Raw genomic sequence first — 17,874 nt, 5'->3', positions numbered from 1 at the left:
TCACTAATAAAAATTTTAAAATAAATAAATAGATAAATAAATTTTTTAAAAAAGAGAATATTTCAGACAAGAAATACGTTAAACTTTTCATGAAAACCCTACAAATTCATGTATAATATTAAAAAATGTAAATAGCTATAACGAGTCCAAAATCACCACGATGCTGTAGCAGAGGCAGTTGTAACACTTAAAAGAGTTAAGACACACAGAGACACACAGAATCGATACAGGGAAAAGAACTGCCCAGCAAGAAGATTTTTAAAAAATTACCTTAATGAGAAGAGCCTGAGTTTTCTGTTCTGGTAGAAAGCAAAGTCCTGCTGTTGCCTTTAGGGCCATTGGGGTCTTTTCCCAGTGATTTCAGGGAATCAAGCCTTTGGCCACCTCTCAGAGTCCTTGGACAGTCTTAGCTCCCTCAAGAGAGCAGACTCACCCATTCAGAGACCAGTCATTTTGGTGGCACTGATCTAAACCATAAACATGTTTTGGGGGCCTGGGGAGTAAGGAAATGGAAGAGGCAGAGGTTCCAACCCTTCTCTGCTATGGGAGGGCTAACTGTGCCGGGGAGTGGGAGTGGGATCAATCTCAGTGATGCTTGAGGGACCCAAACATTGCCAAGAAGTGGACCTGACCTCTAAGAAGAAAATATGCCCTCAGCCCATGGAGCTATTTCTCTGACACTGAGGAGTGGACTTCTCTAAATAAGAAGAATCAGTTTCACTTAGATGAAATTAATATGTGGATAACTATTATGTAGCACTGTCGTCCCATTGTTCATCGATTAGCTCGAGTGGGCACCAGTAAGGGCTCCATTGTGAGACTTGTTGTTACTGTTTTTGGCATATCAAATATGCTATGGGTAGCTTGCCAGGCATTGCCGTGCAGGTGGGATACTCAGTAGCTTGCCGGGCTCTCCAAGAGGGACAGAGGAATCGAATTCAGGTCGGCCACGTGCAAGGCAAACGCCCTACCTGCTGTGCTATCACTCCAGTGTGTATATCATATAAATTCACTATAGGCCAGAAGATGGGGTAGAATGAAAGGAAAACCAGGATTTGGAGTGAGGAGACTTGCTGAATAGTTCTATAGTCTAACTTTGGTCTCTTGGCCTTCCTGGGATTTGGTTTCCTCAGAGAGAGATAGGAGCTATGCCTTATATCAAAAATGACTGCACATACACATTACACAAGGCAGAGTGTACCAGTTTCAGGAATGCTAACTAGACCGTCATCTGTAATTTCTGATCATATAAGGGCAGAGCCTGTAGGTTTTGTAAAACTAAAATTACCATTAACAGATATGTATATGGTACACAGGAGAGACTCTAGCTGTGGTTTACTTAAACTATTACCTTAAATCCACTATTTCTCTCAAGTAAACATTCATTCTGACAATACCCTATCCTGCCATACTTATCAGTTTCTGATACTGTAGCTTTTTAACTTCTAATTATATAGCACATCACTAATTAGAGAGTCTCTTGCCCCCACGCCTGACTGTCTTCCCCAGGGCCCCTTGGAGGGGATGAGCTTCAGTTTCCCTCCCTGGCCCCACCAGAGCTCCCTCGGCCGAAGACCTCCGGAGCCTAGCCACAGCCATGCTCAAGGCCCCTCTCCACACGTTCGGACGAGCCTCATGCATGAAGAAACCAGCAGAGGAAATCAGGTGTGTGGGACCCGGGGCTGAGACTTCCAAGCCTGCTCAGATCAGGACTGGGCCTCTTCTGCCCAGATTCCCCATTTTCCAGTAGCTAGGCAGTCACACCCAGGGACTGCCCCTGGTACGTGTAATCCCACTAATGGCCAACATCCAGAGACTATAAAACCAAGCTCCCAGAACATCTTATAACCTCTTTCTCCCTATGGGAGAACCTGGCAAGCTACGAAGAGTTTCCTGCCCCCATGGGAGAGCCTCACAAACTTCCCATGGCATATTTATATGCCAAAACCAGTAACAATGATGGGTCTCATTCTCCTGACCCTGAAAGAGGCTCCAATGCGGCACCATTGGAAAGGAGGAGTAAAGAGAGGCTTCTAGGATCTCAGGGCTAGGATGAATGGAGACGTTATTGAGACCACTTGAGAAATTTGATGATCAGCGGGATGATGATGATGATGATGATGATGAATTTTATAGCACATTTGTTAATAGGAGGAGTTGAGAAATTATCCATCCTTTCTGTTCCTCAAGTTGGTTTTTGTTGTCTTGTTTTGTGGACCACACCCAGTGCCAGGGGTCTGCTTCTAGCTCAGTGCTTGGGAAGTTGCTCCAGATGGGCTCTGGGTGTAAAGTATGGGCTTTATTTCTGCGAGCTATCTCCATATTCATCCTAATTTAAAAATTATTATAAGACTGTGATTTGCCAAGTCGTCCACAATATAGTTGTTTCAGGCCTTAAATGCTTTAACACCAGTCTCATCACTGGTGTACCCTTCCCTCCACCAATGTTCCCAATTTCCCATCCACCACCCCACCCTGACCCCTTGCTGGCACACACACACACACACACACACACAAATAGCTTTCTCTTGTTTGTTACAACACAAAGGCTAGTGGAAATATGAAAACTTAGATCAATAAGAGTCAATCTATGATAGTGGTTATATCTCACAACGTTACTAATGTCTGAAGATCTGCTGTGCTGGCTCCTACTAGTTGAGCCTTCTGTGCTATTGTTTAGCTTCACTGATACTGGTGGGCTCCTATGCAACTTTCCCATCAGATTTGCTGTATCCTATTGGACTGATAGTACTATGCCACTTACATGGTAGTGAGGTCCAAGAGTTGTAGATTTGGGGAAAACATGGTGGCTTGGCAGTTTAATGAGACTCAGTTGTGGAGTTGGGCCAGGTATGGATGCAGGCTGCAGTGCCTTCTGGAAGAAAGGGGAATCTTCTGACCCCCATTTCAAGAAGGTCCCAGAGTTCTCAGCCCAGATTTCTTGTCTTCCTGGGAAGATTCGGCGACAGCATGTGTTTTTGGAGAGGTGATCCCGGGCCATTTCTCTGCCGACAAGATGGCAGGTGTGGGCAGGGCTGTTGTGTTTTCCAATAGTGGAGTGGGTGCGGGGCTGTGTGGCCTTTGGATAGTCCCTGTGGCTTGGCTCGTGGTGCATGACTTATCCTAGTGCTCAGCCCTGAAGGACCTGTGCATTTCTTGAATATATCGGGATTAAGGACACAAGGGTTCTCTCTTTTTTTAAAATTTATTTTATTCTTTAATTAGTGAATCATCATGAGGGTAGAGATACAGATTCACACATTTTCGAGCTTGTTTTACCCTCATACAATGTTCGCAAACACATCCCTCCACTGGTGTCCATTCTCCACCACCAATAAACCCAGTATCCCTCCCACACCCCAATCCCATCTCCTCCCTACCCCTCCCTGCCTCTGTGGCAGGGCATTCCCTTTTGTTCTCTCTCTCCAATTGGATGTTGTGGTTTGCAATAGGGGTATTGAGTGGCCATTGTGTTCAGTCTCTAGTCTACTTTCAGCACGAATCTCCCTTCCCAGGCGGGATCTCCAACCACATTTTACTTGGTGTTACAAGGGTTCTCTTTTATTTCAAGAATTTCACTAACTATTCTCGCTCTCCAACACGGAGTGTTGACTGACCATTCCTCCATAACCTTGTGAACCGATTCCTCTCTCTCTACCTGTCTCTTTTCTCTCTCTTCCTCTCATCTCTCTTTATCTGTCTTCCTCCTCTTCCCTCATTCTCTCTCCAATCTCTCCCTGTCACCCTTTCCCTCTCTCCCGCCTTTACCCTTCTTTCCTCCTCCCCGTTCTGCGATCTTCTCTCCCTCTCTCCTTCCGCCACCTTTCTTTCTCTCTCTTCTTCCTCCTCCTTTCGTTCTTGACCCTCTCTTCTTCCTCCCTCCCTGTCTTCTTTCCCTGTCTCCCCCCACCCCCTCCTCTGTTTCTCCAGAGACCCAAGAAGACCAACGTGCTCCTTTCTGATCTCATGGGAAAGATACTTGTGCTAGTCTTGAGACACAGACCCCGGTCTGGGATCCTTGGGGGCTTAGTAAAAGGACAGCTGCTGTGCTGTGGCCTCTAGAAGCACAGGTCAGAGGTTTAACCCCTAGGGTTAAACATGATGGACAGGCCAGGGCATAGTTTAGCCAGCTGGACCCAGACAAAGAAGACAGAAGCAGAGCTTGGAAACAGAGGGCAGGCCTGAGGATGCGGGGATGAGAGGGGCTGTGAAACTGGTGCACCCAGAGGATGCAGCCTTGTTCTCTAAAGCTTCTGGGGGTAGCACACACTTGGTTCCCCTCACCGGTATGACAGGCAAGCCCCTTCGTAGAGCCAGGGCTACCAAAGGAATCATGCACACACCCCACACACCCAACTTTCAGCAGAATCAAAGTCACAACGTACTCAGCAGTTTGCAAGAAGAGACAAAGCGATGGTTTCGCTCTAACCTTCCATGTTTAGCTCTGCCTCCAGCCCGCTGGCCTCTGCATTCAGCCTCTGTTGGTGGGGCCTTGCCTTGGTGCTGGCCTCAGGAAGATTGGCAAGTGCCTGCTTCTCAGAGGCCCCTGGCAGCTGTGTCTGTGTGACCGATGACCCTGTAGGTGACAGCATATCCACTCAGAGGATCTTGGATTTATTGTTCACTTCTCTTCATTCTTGAATCGATGACCCTGAGCTGGACCTATTGTGGAATGAAGCATCTTTGGTGCTTTATGTATTGAAGTTCTGTCAGGCTGCTGGAGCAAATGAACACTGGTTATGGTGAAATGCTATAATAATTAGTGGTGGCAATAAAAACTATTAGCTATACACACACACACACACACATATATATATATATATATATATATATATATATATGAAACAGCTAGAAAGTGTTTAAACTAGTTAATAAGGATGCTGTGGGATACTAACATAGCAATTTTAAAGGGAGTGGGCTAGCTGGATTATTTCAAAAACAACTCACTGCCTTTTGGGACCAAAACATGTTTATAAAGCTTAAATAATCATACATAACAGAATCATCAAGATAAAAGGGATAGATTTGGGTACTTGTAGAATTATCTGGCAGGACTAATGTCATTACATAATTTAACTAGCCTTTAAAAAATACCACTCAAGTTATTTTTATGTTTTGGACATAGGTCTTTTGAGAAAAACTTTTATTTGGAATGTTTCTCCTCTTGTGCAAATGAGTTTAAAAATATCGCAATATTAACTTGACTTCTCAAAGGGAAAAATCTCCTGAATCTGGAGCAATATCTGTGATAACACCTTTCCCCCAAGCCACAAATGATGTAAAAAATAGAAAGAAATGGGACCGTGCAGGAGAATCATATGATGCTCAAGCTCTACCATGGTTCAAGGCAGGGGAGACACGTGGCAAACAAGTCTACCTTAGCCTTAAGCCAGAGGAAGTTGGTTTTTGGCCAACCCCTCTAAAAGAGGAGGCACCCCCAGTCTCCCACACACACCCAAGCCAACATCCCTGCTAACAGCCCTTCTACTGTCTGCTCTCTTGGTCTGGTGTTCCTCTCTTCTGGGTAAGCTGAAGAAGATGGTCTACTAACAACCCATCCATGACCAGCATGGGACATCCAGCAGTTGCCAATTTAAAAAAAAATTTATTAGTAAATCACTGTAAGGTACAGTTACAAACTTATGAACTTTCATGTTTGTATTTGGTTTAATCATAAAATTGGCATGGTAAGTCAACTGTAAGTGACAATCTCCAGGAGTTACTGTCTGTACTAAGAGGCACCAGCTCACTGATGACAGACTCTCTCCTTTTCTCCTTGTCACAGAGAATATCTGAACTCAGTTTACCTGGCTTTCAGGGTGGGCCCACATGCCCCCACAACCTATAAATCCATAATCCATCTGCCCCTTATCTTTCCCAAGATGGTCAACACATTGGTACTCCTCTTCTCAAAAGGTTACCTTTCATCCCTCTGAAATACTTGGGTATGAACTGGACTTAGTGCCTGCTTCTGGAGAAGAAAGTTCCACCAAAGTGGGATGTCACTCGCAGCGCTAGGTTATATCAGTTGCATCCTTCTAGATTCTCTCTTTTGGCTACATTGATTACACCTCTACCTCTTCCACAGACTTCTATGTTGAAGCTTGGACCCCCAAGACCTCAGAATCAGATTGTACTTGGAGACAAGTTTTTGACAGTTAATTAATTTTGTCATCTTAACTTAGGTCACAGAGTGTTCAAGTTTCAAGTATTGATATACAAAGTCACTGCATCCTGCCCACTAGCAACGTGCCCATGATCCTCCCCACACCTATGTTGCATCTACTCCAATGTTCCTTCCATCAAACCATCTCCCTATCATTGTTGATTGACTGTTATGGATTTAGTGCATACCATTACCTTTCTTAGCCCCCAGGTGCTCAAGACAGTTATAAAGAGATGATGAAGTTGACAGGAGGCTTTAGGGCAGAACTCCCACTCCAGTACGACCTGGTGTCTACTGGAAAAGACACAGAGCAATGGTCAATGGAGCACAAACCATGAACGGAGGCCTCAGGAGACACCAACCCTCCCAGCATCAAGACCGGGCTTTGGGAATCCCGAGGGATGCATTTCTGTTGTTTATGCTGCCTGGCCTGCAGGATTGTGTTATGGCAGTCTGAGCAGACTATTAGCCACTCTCGTTCCCTGTGAGAGGGCTCTCTCTGGGGGGTTTCCGTGGAGACATCTGTCATGTCTTATGAGCAATCCTATGGTGAGTCCTCTGCCTAGAACACTTCCTTCCTGCCTCTTTCATGAAAGGATTCATGACATTCAGGATGAACTCACAGCTCTAAGTGCCCCTGTCTTCTGTTTTCAGATTATTTGGGGGGAAGTACTGGGACAAAGTTGGTGGTGCTCAGGGCTTATTCCTGGTTCTGTGCTTAGGGATCACTCCTGGCTGTGCTTGCGGGGGCCATATGAGGTGTTGGGAATGGAACCCGGGTCAGCCCCATGCAGAGCAGGCTCTCTCTCTCTCTCTCTCTCTCTCTCTCTCTCTCTCTCTCCTCTCTCTCTCCTTCGTTACCTCACCAGCTTTGTTTTCTTTTTTCTGATAGCTGTTTGGGATGTTGTTTCGGCAGTGGTCATGAGCCAGGCCCCCCCAGTAATCTGAAGACCCAGGTTCAGATCTTGGCCTTCACTCACGAGTTGTGCAACCCAGGGAAGTGAGAAATCTCTCTGATTCTCCATTTGTGAGAAGATAGTGCCTATGCACGGACTGTAGCCAGCGTGGAGCGTCGCATGCAACACATCTTAATAATAACTTTGAGCCTATCTGAAAGTAGATAATGGACCAAACATGATGACCTCTCAGTGTCTGTGTTGCAAGCTATAATGCCCAAAAGTAGAGAGAGAGAGTATGGGGAATATTGTCTGCCTTAGAGGCAGGGAGAATGTGGGAAAGGGGGGTATACCCGGGATATTGGTGGTGGGGAATGTGCACTGGTGGAGGGATGGGTGTTTGATCATTGTGAGATTTGTAACCCAAACATGAAAGCTTGTAACTATCTCACAGTGATTCAATAAGATAAAAAAAAACACATCTTAATAGAACTGGAGAGGTAGTTCGGGAGTACAGAGCTTGCCTTGCCTGTTCTATCCCCTGTACTGCAAACGGTCACCTGAGCACCACAGGAGAGATGCTGAGCACAGAGCCAGGAGTGAGCCCTGAGAACAATCAGGGGTGACTTCACCCCCTCACCCCCATTGCCACAACTCCACTCACACCCTTTCAAAACTACATGTTGGCAACCTCTTAAATGCTAAGCATGGGGGAAGGGGTCAGACAAGAAGATAACGAACAAGGTGAGAGAACAAGGTCCTCTCAGGTACACAGTTCCAGCTCCCCCTTGGCCCTAGACACAGTATCTGGAGTCTAGATAGAATAATGCAATTCAAGTTTGTTGAGTGAAGAAATGAAAAAAGGCCCAGAAAGCTCATTGTAGTAGGGCAAGGGGGGGCAGGAGAGCTGTGCATAGGCATTTGGATAATGCATTCCTCCTACCCCTGCCTTGCCCCATCAAGCCTGTATGCTAATCGTCAGATTTTGTGACTATTGTCTTGTAGGGTAAAGGGAACTTTGTATCTGCAGTGAAGTTAAGGATCTGAGATGGGAAATTAGTCTAAGTAGTGGACTGAATGTGATTATCAGGGTCCTTGTAAGAGGGAGTGAGAGAGATAGAATTGGCAGAGAGGTGCTGTTGGAAGCAGGAGGATGTGGCTGCGAGCCCAGGAATACAGGTGGTCCCTGGGAGCTGGAAGAGGTGAGGACCAGATTCTCTCATAGAGTCTCAGGAGGAAAAGCCCTGTCATCTCTTTTATGTGCACCCACTAGGTTCAGTTGGGGTTTCTTGCCTCTAGAAGAAGAGAGGTATTTTTCTAAGCACCAACTTCGTGGTGATTTGTTACTGCATCAACGATCACGATCATGAAATCCTGTTAATCACTGATTTCTCGGCGGCCTCAGTAACATCTCATTTCGTCCTTTCCCTGAGATCTTAGAAGTCTATCTCGACTCAGCCCTCCAAACGATGTTCCACTGGGGGCTCTTCAGGGTCAGAGGAATGAGATCCAGCTTGTTACTGGATTTTGCATATGAATACACCATGGGACGCTTTGCAAGGCTGTCCCATGGGGGAAGGAAACTCTCAGAAGATTGCCAGTTTCTCCCAGAGGGAGAAGTAGGCTACAAGATATCGTGGGGCTGCTCTTGCGGCCGCGTGCTTCTGAGAGCTTGCTTTTAAGTCTGTCTCTGGATGTTGGCCGTTGATAGGATTACACACACCTGGGTTCCTCTGCCGGTACCTTCATGCATGAGGCCTGTCCGAACGTGTGATGAGGGGCCTCCAGCATGGCTGTAGCTAGGTTCCGGTGATCTTGGCCGCCGGGAGCTCTGCTCGGGGTGGGGAGGGAAGCTGGAGCCCATCCCCTCCGAGGGGCCCCGGAGAAGACAGCAAGGCGTGTGGGCAAGAGACTCTCTGCATCAACGAAGGGATGCAAATGGCAGTTTCACTCTCAGGAAAAGGACTGATGGGATGCCTGAGTGGGTTCCTCTCCCAGTGGGGCTTGCTAGAGAACAGTGGGGTGAGGAGGAGGGAGGGGTCACTGTACCTCTCTGAGAGGCCCTGCCAGGTGACAGCTCAATGGGATTCAGAAGGATGTGAGCCCAGATTTCAGTTGAGAGACTCAAGCCTCAGTTTCCTGATCTGCAAAATGGGAATAAGACAGCAGTGGCCATCATAATGCGTACCAGACTTATTGAGCAGCTTCCACAGTCACTTCACTATAGGCACAGTCCAGGAACAACCTGAGTGAGATTTATGAGAGGACAGCCCTGGTGTGGGTCCCAGTTACTGGAGAGTTTTAAAGATCCGTCAACACAGGGTTGAGTTGGTGGAATTTGTTGGGTCAAGAAACTGAACTCTGCGTCTGTGCAACTCATTCTGGTAGACAGGAAAGGCCTCATTTAAAGGCTAATGAGTCTCTTATCTCTCCCTCCTCCTCCTCCCCCCTCCTCTACCTCCCGCTGCTTTCTCTCCTTTGTTCCCCCCTCCTTGGATTCCCCTATCCTTCTCTGGAGGAGTTTGAGCCCCTCCAAAGGTGGTCCCCAGCAGATTGGGTTTTGCACGTGTCCACAGCCCTGGATTGACTCTCTGTGTCCACTGGACACTGCTGGCAGTGGTCAGCAGGTCTGGGCTGCCCTGTGAGGGGCCACCCACACCCAAACCCGCTGCCGAGGCTCTGTCTCAGCTGTGACCTACTTCCTGTCTCTTGGGTTGGCTTTGGGTCACCCAAAGGCTCTGAAAAAAAACTGTTTTAAAAGTTGATCGAGAGGCAGAATCCTGTGCCAGGCTGTCTTCACCAGGGCACCTTGGAGGGGGGTGGATTGAGTTTCCCTCCCCGCCTTAAGCAGAACCCTAGCAGCCGAAAACCTCCAGAACCCAGCTGCAACCATGCTCAAGGCCACTCTCCATATGCGCAGATAAGCCTCACCCATGAAGGAACCAGCAGAGGAACCCAGGTATGCGGGACCTGTGGCTGAGATCTCCAAACCTGCTTGGATCAGTACTGGGCCTCCTCCATCCAGCTCCCCTGTTTTCTGGTATCTTGGCAGTCACACCCATAAACTACCCCTGGCGCCATGTAATCTCATTAATGGCCAAGATCCAGAGATTATAAAATAAAGCTCCCGGAAGAGAGCAATGCAGTATTTCCTGGAGCTCTCATACTCTAGCCCACTGATGTACCTAAAATAGCACAAATATTTGTTTGGTTCTAATATCCTTGCTTGTATTCTCTTATATACTTGTTAAATGGCCCCAGAATGAAATACAACAACCTTCACACACTTCCCTCTTATTGTGGTGGGAAGATGCTCGCTAGGGTGGGTGTTTGAATATTATCTGTAATGAACTATTGTGAACTACTTTATGAAAATAAAATGTATAAAAATCGCAAAAAAAAATTGATCGACATTCTGTGGTCTTCAATACTGTGAATAATGTTTTCTCATGCCCGTAATTCCAAGGGCACACATTTTACCAGTGTACCCACCTCCCTTTCCCAAGGACCCCACCTAACTCCTCCCTCTCAACACCCTGGCTCCGTGCCTACCCTACCCACCTAAGTTGTGAGGGTCAGTTATCCCATTTTGTTGCTTTTGGCCCTGTGTTGTTCCCGTGTTGTGTGTCTTGAAGTCCCACATATGAGAGAGATCATTCTCTGTCCCTTTCCTTCTGACTGACTTCACTCAAACGATGTCCTCTAATTCTATCTGTGTTGTCACAAATTGCATGAGTTGCATCCTAGAGCTGCATGCATTCCACTGTGCATATATATACTACCACTTCTTGACCTGTTGTTCATCTGTAGTTGGGTTTCCGGTTTGTTTTCATAGCCTGGCTATTGTACTAAGTGCAGTGTTGGACATAGATGTGCTTCTATCCTTTTGAATCAATGCTTTTGTGCTTTGGAAATAGATAGCAAGAATTGTTATTGCTGGGCCATATGGTAGTTCTATTTTCTTCTCTTTTTTTTTTTTTTTGGCTTCTTGCATCACACCAGACAATATCAGGAGTTCTCAGGAGTTACTCATGGCTCTTTATCCAGGAATTACTTTCAGCGGGCTCAGGAACCCACATAGGATGTCAGGGATAGAACCCAGGTTGGCTGTATGCAAGGCAAGTACCACATTTGCCGTATGCCTCTCTATTCTATCTTCTGACTAGATCTCCATCCAAGCACTCTTTTTTTTTCTTTTTGGGTCACACCTGGCGATGCACAGGGGTCACTCCTGGCTCTGCACTCAGGAATTAACCCTGGCGGTGCTTAGGGGACCATATGGGATACTGGGAATCGAACCCGGGTCAGCCACCCGGGCAAGGCAAATGCCCTACCCGCTGTGCTCCTGCTCCAGCCCCCCAAGCACTCTTTTTAAGGAATAAAGCAGTGATCAGATTTGCTTTTGCTCCCAGGGCCCAGCAAATGACTTTGCAGGACATCTCTCCCACGTGTCACAGTATGTTCCAACTGTGTGACAGGCACTCCCAGAACTCCAGGGACACTGACTGGAGCATTGCTCCCCCCTGAGGAACACAGGTCCCCAGAGCTGTGCTCAGTTACCACCACTTCAATCCCCATTTCTTCCAGCCCCGCGGTAGCAGAGCCCCCTGTGCGGAGGACATGCCTGCTCACAGCTCCTGGGCATTCAAAAGGCCCGGGAGTGCTTCCACGAGAGGCTCAGCATCTGTGGGTCTCCTTGGAAGGGGTCCCAGATGGAGCCTCCTACCCCCGACTCTGTCCTGGAAATCCCCTGCATCGGTCTCCCTCTCTCACTGTGAGTTATACTTTTAGCATCTGTCTCCCAGGTTTCAAGGTAAAATCCTTTGTAACTTGAATTCTTACCCGTTGACAAGCCATGAACTGTCATCCCTGATGGATGGGGGGAGAGAAGCCGCCGCCTCATTAAGGGCACAGGTTACAGGGGGTGATTGATTTTCCATGGCTGGGAGAAAGCCTCCAAATCCTTTGTATAAACACGAGTTTGGCAGTGAAAACAGTTTCCCCATCTCCCACGGAGGGCAGCAGACAGAGTCAATATTGACCGATGGACAGGTCGACTTTCCTGAGAGGCCTGGGACAGGTGAGGGGTGGGTAGAGGAATGCGTTGGTGGGGACACGGTCCCTGAGTGAGGGCCACTCTCCTTGGGCACCATGTTTGCTGTAACTGGGATACTTTGGGATTTGTGTGTGTGTGTGTGTGTGTGTGTGTGTGTGTGTGTGTGTGTGTACGGAGAGTGGGGAATGTGCGGAGAATGGCAGATTGTGGCTAGACTCAGTAGGACACAGGGATATTTTTGGCTGTTCTCAAGACTTGCTCCTGGCTCTGTGCTCAGGGGTCACTCGGGATGATGCTTAGGGGACCTGAAGTGATGTCAGTCACAAAGAGAGCCAAGGTCAACCCTCTACAAGGCAAGTGCTTCAACCCCTGTATTATCTCCGCATCCCTGGCAGTTGGGATTTCCTCCAGGTGTTGCCCTCTGACTGAACTGCAAGGCCTGATTCCCTTCCCACCTCCTCCTCCTCTTGACCCATCCCCAGAATTACAGTGCAGAAGGCTGGCACCCCGTGTCTACAAAGTGGCCTCGTGGCTTTTACATGAGTGTCAGTCTCTCTTCCTCTGAATAAGTGTTTGCCCTTAGCAGGATCCTTGATCTCTGGCCATGCTTCGGACATGGCTGTCAGCCCATGAGACCTTAGGGACCATGTTGAAGACAGGAAAATAGAACCTTAACAAGAGTTTTCAAAGCAGGCCGCTCAGCCATTACCATGCAGAGGGCCTACATGGGCACAAAGGCCCAAGTCAATTTCTGAGACCCTTGTAAATAAAGATGCTTGGACTCAAGTCCCCTCCTCCATGTCCTGTCTGTGCTGTCCTCTCTCCCTCCTCCCTGGCCCAGGACACCAGAGTCTCACTGTCCTGAAAGGCCTTCATGATGACCTTTCTCCTCACACCCTTCTGCTCCCTCCTCTGGGAGCTTCTTCTCATGCTGTTAGGAAACATCTGAATTTCCACCTGCCCCCTCGCTCACCCCCTTCCCCAGCTCCTTTCCGTATAGATGAACGTCGCTGCTTTTCTGTTCATTGTTTAGCTCCTCTTGCCATATTTTGAGTTCTATGAGAGTACCACTGTCATCCCGTTGCTCATCAATTTGCTCAAGCAGGCACCAGTAATATCTCCATTGTGAGACTTGTAACTTTTTTTTTTTTTTTGGCATATCAAATACGCCACGGGTAGCTTGCCAGGCTCTGCTGTGTGGGCGAGATACTCTCGGTATCTTGCCAGGCTCTCTGAGAGGGGCGAAGGAATCAAACCCAGGTCGGCCGTGTGCAAGGCAAAACACCCTACCCGCTGTGCTATCGCTCCAGCCCTCCATGATAGTAGGGATGGTATTTATTTTCATCACTACTGTGTCCTCAAAGTGGCTAATTTTCCTCTTCTGTCTGTTCCTCCCTCCCTCCCTCCCTCCCTCCCTCCCTCCCTCCCTCCCTCCCTCCCTCCCTCCCTCCCTCCCTCCCTTCCTCCCTTCCTTCCTTCCTTCCTCCCTCCCTTCCTTCCTTCCTTCCTTCCTTCCTTCCTTCCTTCCTTCCTTCCTTCCTTCCTTCCTTCCTTCCTTCCTTCCTTCCTTCCTTCCTTCCTTCCTTCCTTCCTCAGCTCTCCATCCTTTTATTGTTAACCATTCCTTTTTCCTTCAGTCATTTCTCTCCTTCATCTCAAGCTCCCACTCACCTTCTCTTCAACTTCCTTATTTTTTTTTTTTTCAGGAAACACCCCACGCCTTTGGGGAAACTTTGCTCCAGGCTTCATAAAGCCATTCAATTCACTCACTCACAGGTCCTAGAGGTAAGCAAATATAGTTTTGTGTGCAGGTCAAGTCTTCGACTTCCACAGAGGTGAGAGACTGTCCTGGCTTCAGAAGAAGCTAGTGACAATATTTCTTCCCAGATGTCAGTACACCTTTAACCTCTGGATTTCTTCTTCACTAGGAATTGGGTGCCCTTTCTTAGCAAAGGTAAACAGGGACCCTCTTTTTTCACCAAATCCCTTCCCACGGAGTCTCCCCACTGTTTCAGCAAATAAAGATGAAATCAGTTTCCCTTCCAGGACATTAAAGTGAGATTAGGGACCATTAATTATGTGTCAGAGATAGTTCTAAATTCTTTGCCTTTATCCACACTGACCCCTCTCCCAGGGAACAGCCACATTTTCTTCCTTTATTTTTGTAAATACGTACATACGTTATATTTGTATATTTTTAAATGCTTTGCCTATATGCTCTTCCTTAGTCTTCATGATAGTTCTGTAGATATTACCCTTATTTCACAGGTCTGAGGCACAGAGAGCAGTGGAGTCGGGACTTGCATGCGGAGGCTGGACCTCAGCTGACACCCGACAGGGCCTCTTTGCCAGTAGCGGTCACCAGATCTCTGACTCCTGCTGGAGTGAGTCAGGCTTCTTTTCTGCGCTGTGGAGAGGGAGAAGATCAAAGTGGTATTACATGAAGTCCTTCAGCCCAAACAGTCAGGCAACACAGAGGGTCTGTGCACCACAGCCAAATAAGCGGATCAAGTCACTTTTGTCAAAACTATGTTTCTGTAGGAGAAGCAGAGGCTACTGGGCTCACAAGGACTGCCCTGTGTTAGGTAAGTTACGAGTCTGCCTGGACCACGGCAAAAGTCGCCTCCTTTGGAATTTGGTCTCTGAGGGGAGTTAAGGGGCAACTAAGGCACTTGTGTCTCCTTGACTTACGGACCCGTGGTTGCTGCTGGTTCCGGGGGCTCTCTGTCCTTGTGGGCTTTGCCCTGAAGGTGCCTTTTTTCATCAGCAAATGGCTCGAAACTCAGACTCGTGTGAGTCAGCACTTCACACGTTCCGAGTGCTGCATACTTCCAGTCACGCTCACTTCACTAGGTATTTACTGCAAGTGCCTACATCCGGAATGGCATTTGGATGTGAGCAACAGAGCTAGCCTGAGCGTCGTGTTTCCTGTTTTAGCCTACTGTTTCCATTGCTCAGTGCTGACTATGGCAGGGGAGAAGAGTTTAGCGCCCAGATGACACATCAGAGGAGAAATGTCTGCTTCTTCATCCCACTTTCGGTTGAAGTCACTGACACATTTCATGCCACACTTCATCCTTTGTGACATAAAACTAGGTTCTTCTGACCTCAAAAGTTTGGGGTTTAATTATCTTGTACTTTTCTCCATTCACCCATCTATTTAATCTATCTGTTCATCCATCATCCATTATCTATCTGTACACTCAATATTCAGCCATTTATTATTGATATGCCTACCATCATCCATAATGCATTTATTCTTCATCCATTCATTTACCTGCCCATACAATCATCTCTCTATCCATCCATGCATTAATCCATCTATCAATTTACTCATCCATCCACCATCCACTTACCCATTTATTCATTCATCCATCAAACATTATCCAGGAATTGATTTATTCATCTATCCCATCCATTATCCACATGTACATCTATTATTAATTCATCTGTTATTAATACATCCACATGATCCACCACCCATTTCCATTTCCTCATTGGTTTATCCACCCACTTTTCAATCCATTTTCATTTTTTCATTTATTCATTATTCATCCATTACTATTTGGATGAGCATATATATAAATTAAGTATATATCTGCATGTATGTGTATATATATACTTATCTATACTTATCTATCCCCTATCATCCATCCATCACAAGTACTTACTATTACTGTGAAACTATTTTGGGCCAATAAAATTTTACCTTCTGGGAAATCAGCAGTAAATTATATGTTCAGCTCATGTCTCTACTGGGTCATTTCATGAGAGATTACATTATACTTGCTCAGACATTATCTCCATACTTCCATACCTTACTCACTTACTACTTCTACACATTTGCCACAATTATATATAACATGTCATTTGTTTACTATTTTACTTAAAAAATTGAACCTAAATACATTTATTTAAAATAATAGAAAGGACTTTAATTGTATTTGATAAAGAAAATTTATTTTAATAGTAACATTATACATGGAGATAAATTGTATATTTTATAATATTTATATTTTATAAATTGTATAGAAAATTTATTTTAATAGTAACATTATACATGGAGATAAATTGTATATTGTAAGAACTAAAGGGAGTCTCACAATGTACACCACTGAACCACCGAAAATCATCCCAGGTTTCACTGTTGGTAACTACGCCTTTTTTTTTTTGTTTGTTTTTGTTTTTTGGTTCAATGTGCTTTTGATTTCCTACGTGTTTAAAGGTGAGGTAGACAGCAATGGAAAACTATCAAATGCTTCCTTGTCAGCAGGGCTGTTTTTTTGAGGGGAAACTCCAACAACAATAGTGAATATTATGTTGAAATATGGAATGTAATCAAGGTAAAGGAAAATGAAGTAAAATTTATCAGCTACGCAGGCGGGGGTGGGGGTGAGGGGGTGGGAGGTATACTGGGATTTTTGGTGTTGGAATATGGGCACTGGTGAAGGGACAGGTGTTCGAGCATTATATAACCGAGACATAAGCCTGGAAACTGTAACTTTCCACATGGTGAGTTAATTAAAAAAAAATATAAAGAAAAAAAAATAAAGGTGAGGTAGAGGTTCTAGTTTGCTGCTTTTTTTTTTTTTTTTTTTTTTTTTTTTAGCTTTTTGGGTCGATGCACCCGGTGATGCACTCAGGAATTACTCCTGGCGATGCTGGGGGACTATATGGGATGCTGGGAATCAAACCTGGGTTGGCCGCGTGGAAGGCAAAATGCCCTACCCGCTGTGCTGTCACTCTAGCCCCAACTATGCTATATTTAAGACATGAATTGTTTTATATTTCTCCTATAATGTCACTCTGAAATAATTTTGATTAGTTCAGTATTTCTAGATGTAAATTTTCTAATGAGGTGATTTTCATAATAAAACATTGGCAAAAATGAAAACTTAAGTCTCACGAGCCAAGTCCAGGAATCCAGGGGTGGAAAACAATGAAAAGATTACTAAGTTAGTAATTCTGTAATTATTGATTGCCCCCAGTACTTTTTTTTGAGACTACAAGAGTGTGTAATATGGTGCAGAATATAGCCTGCTTAGTAAAATTCAGCTTGGTGTTGTGGCACTTGATGATGACATCGAATATGTGTCTTACTGAGCATATATGGCCCAACATGCTTGAAATCTCTTGTTCTGGTTTGCCATACTATTTTAAAACAGAACTCCCTTGTTGGTCCTGCTGGGTAAAGACTATTGCACTGCAACTTTAGGGATTGCCATTCACAGTACCATCCAGTCTGTTCTGCTGCTTTGGAAAGAACATTTCAGGGAAGCAACCATACCCATTCATTTATAGCTGCTTTCACACTATAAATCATGTTACAAGATTTATAGCAAATAAAAATATAGTTTTTTTCCTGTACTTTATTTGAACCACCTGAGTTATAACAGAGACCAGGTGGCCCACAAGAGCAAAACATGTTAATTATTTGGATCTTTGATGGAAAACCTTCTTCCTTTCCCTGCTCTCTACGAATGGGACCCTGTGGAGTGTTGCAGTGGTCAGGCTATGCAACTGCATATGCAGAACTGTGACTGCCCAGCAAGCTCTAGAAAGTTGCACTCCCATCCAACCATCCTTCCACTGAGATTCAGTCTTAGCTCTTCCTCAGGACTCTGCACTTAGGTTCTGTGAGCAGAGCCGAGGTGTCCTGCATAGGAGCCTTCTGTCTAATCTCTGTAGAGCTGCCCCCTCTCCCTTCTCCTGGCTGTCCCCATCACTACTGCTGCTTTCCCTGAGACTCTGACCTC

The sequence above is a fragment of the Sorex araneus genome, chromosome 10 (assembly GCF_027595985.1).
Source record: "Sorex araneus isolate mSorAra2 chromosome 10, mSorAra2.pri, whole genome shotgun sequence".
NCBI classification, from domain to species: Eukaryota; Metazoa; Chordata; class Mammalia; order Eulipotyphla; family Soricidae; genus Sorex; species Sorex araneus.
The sequence above is the reverse complement of the archived record's forward strand: the minus strand, read 5'-3'. Positions refer to the sequence as shown.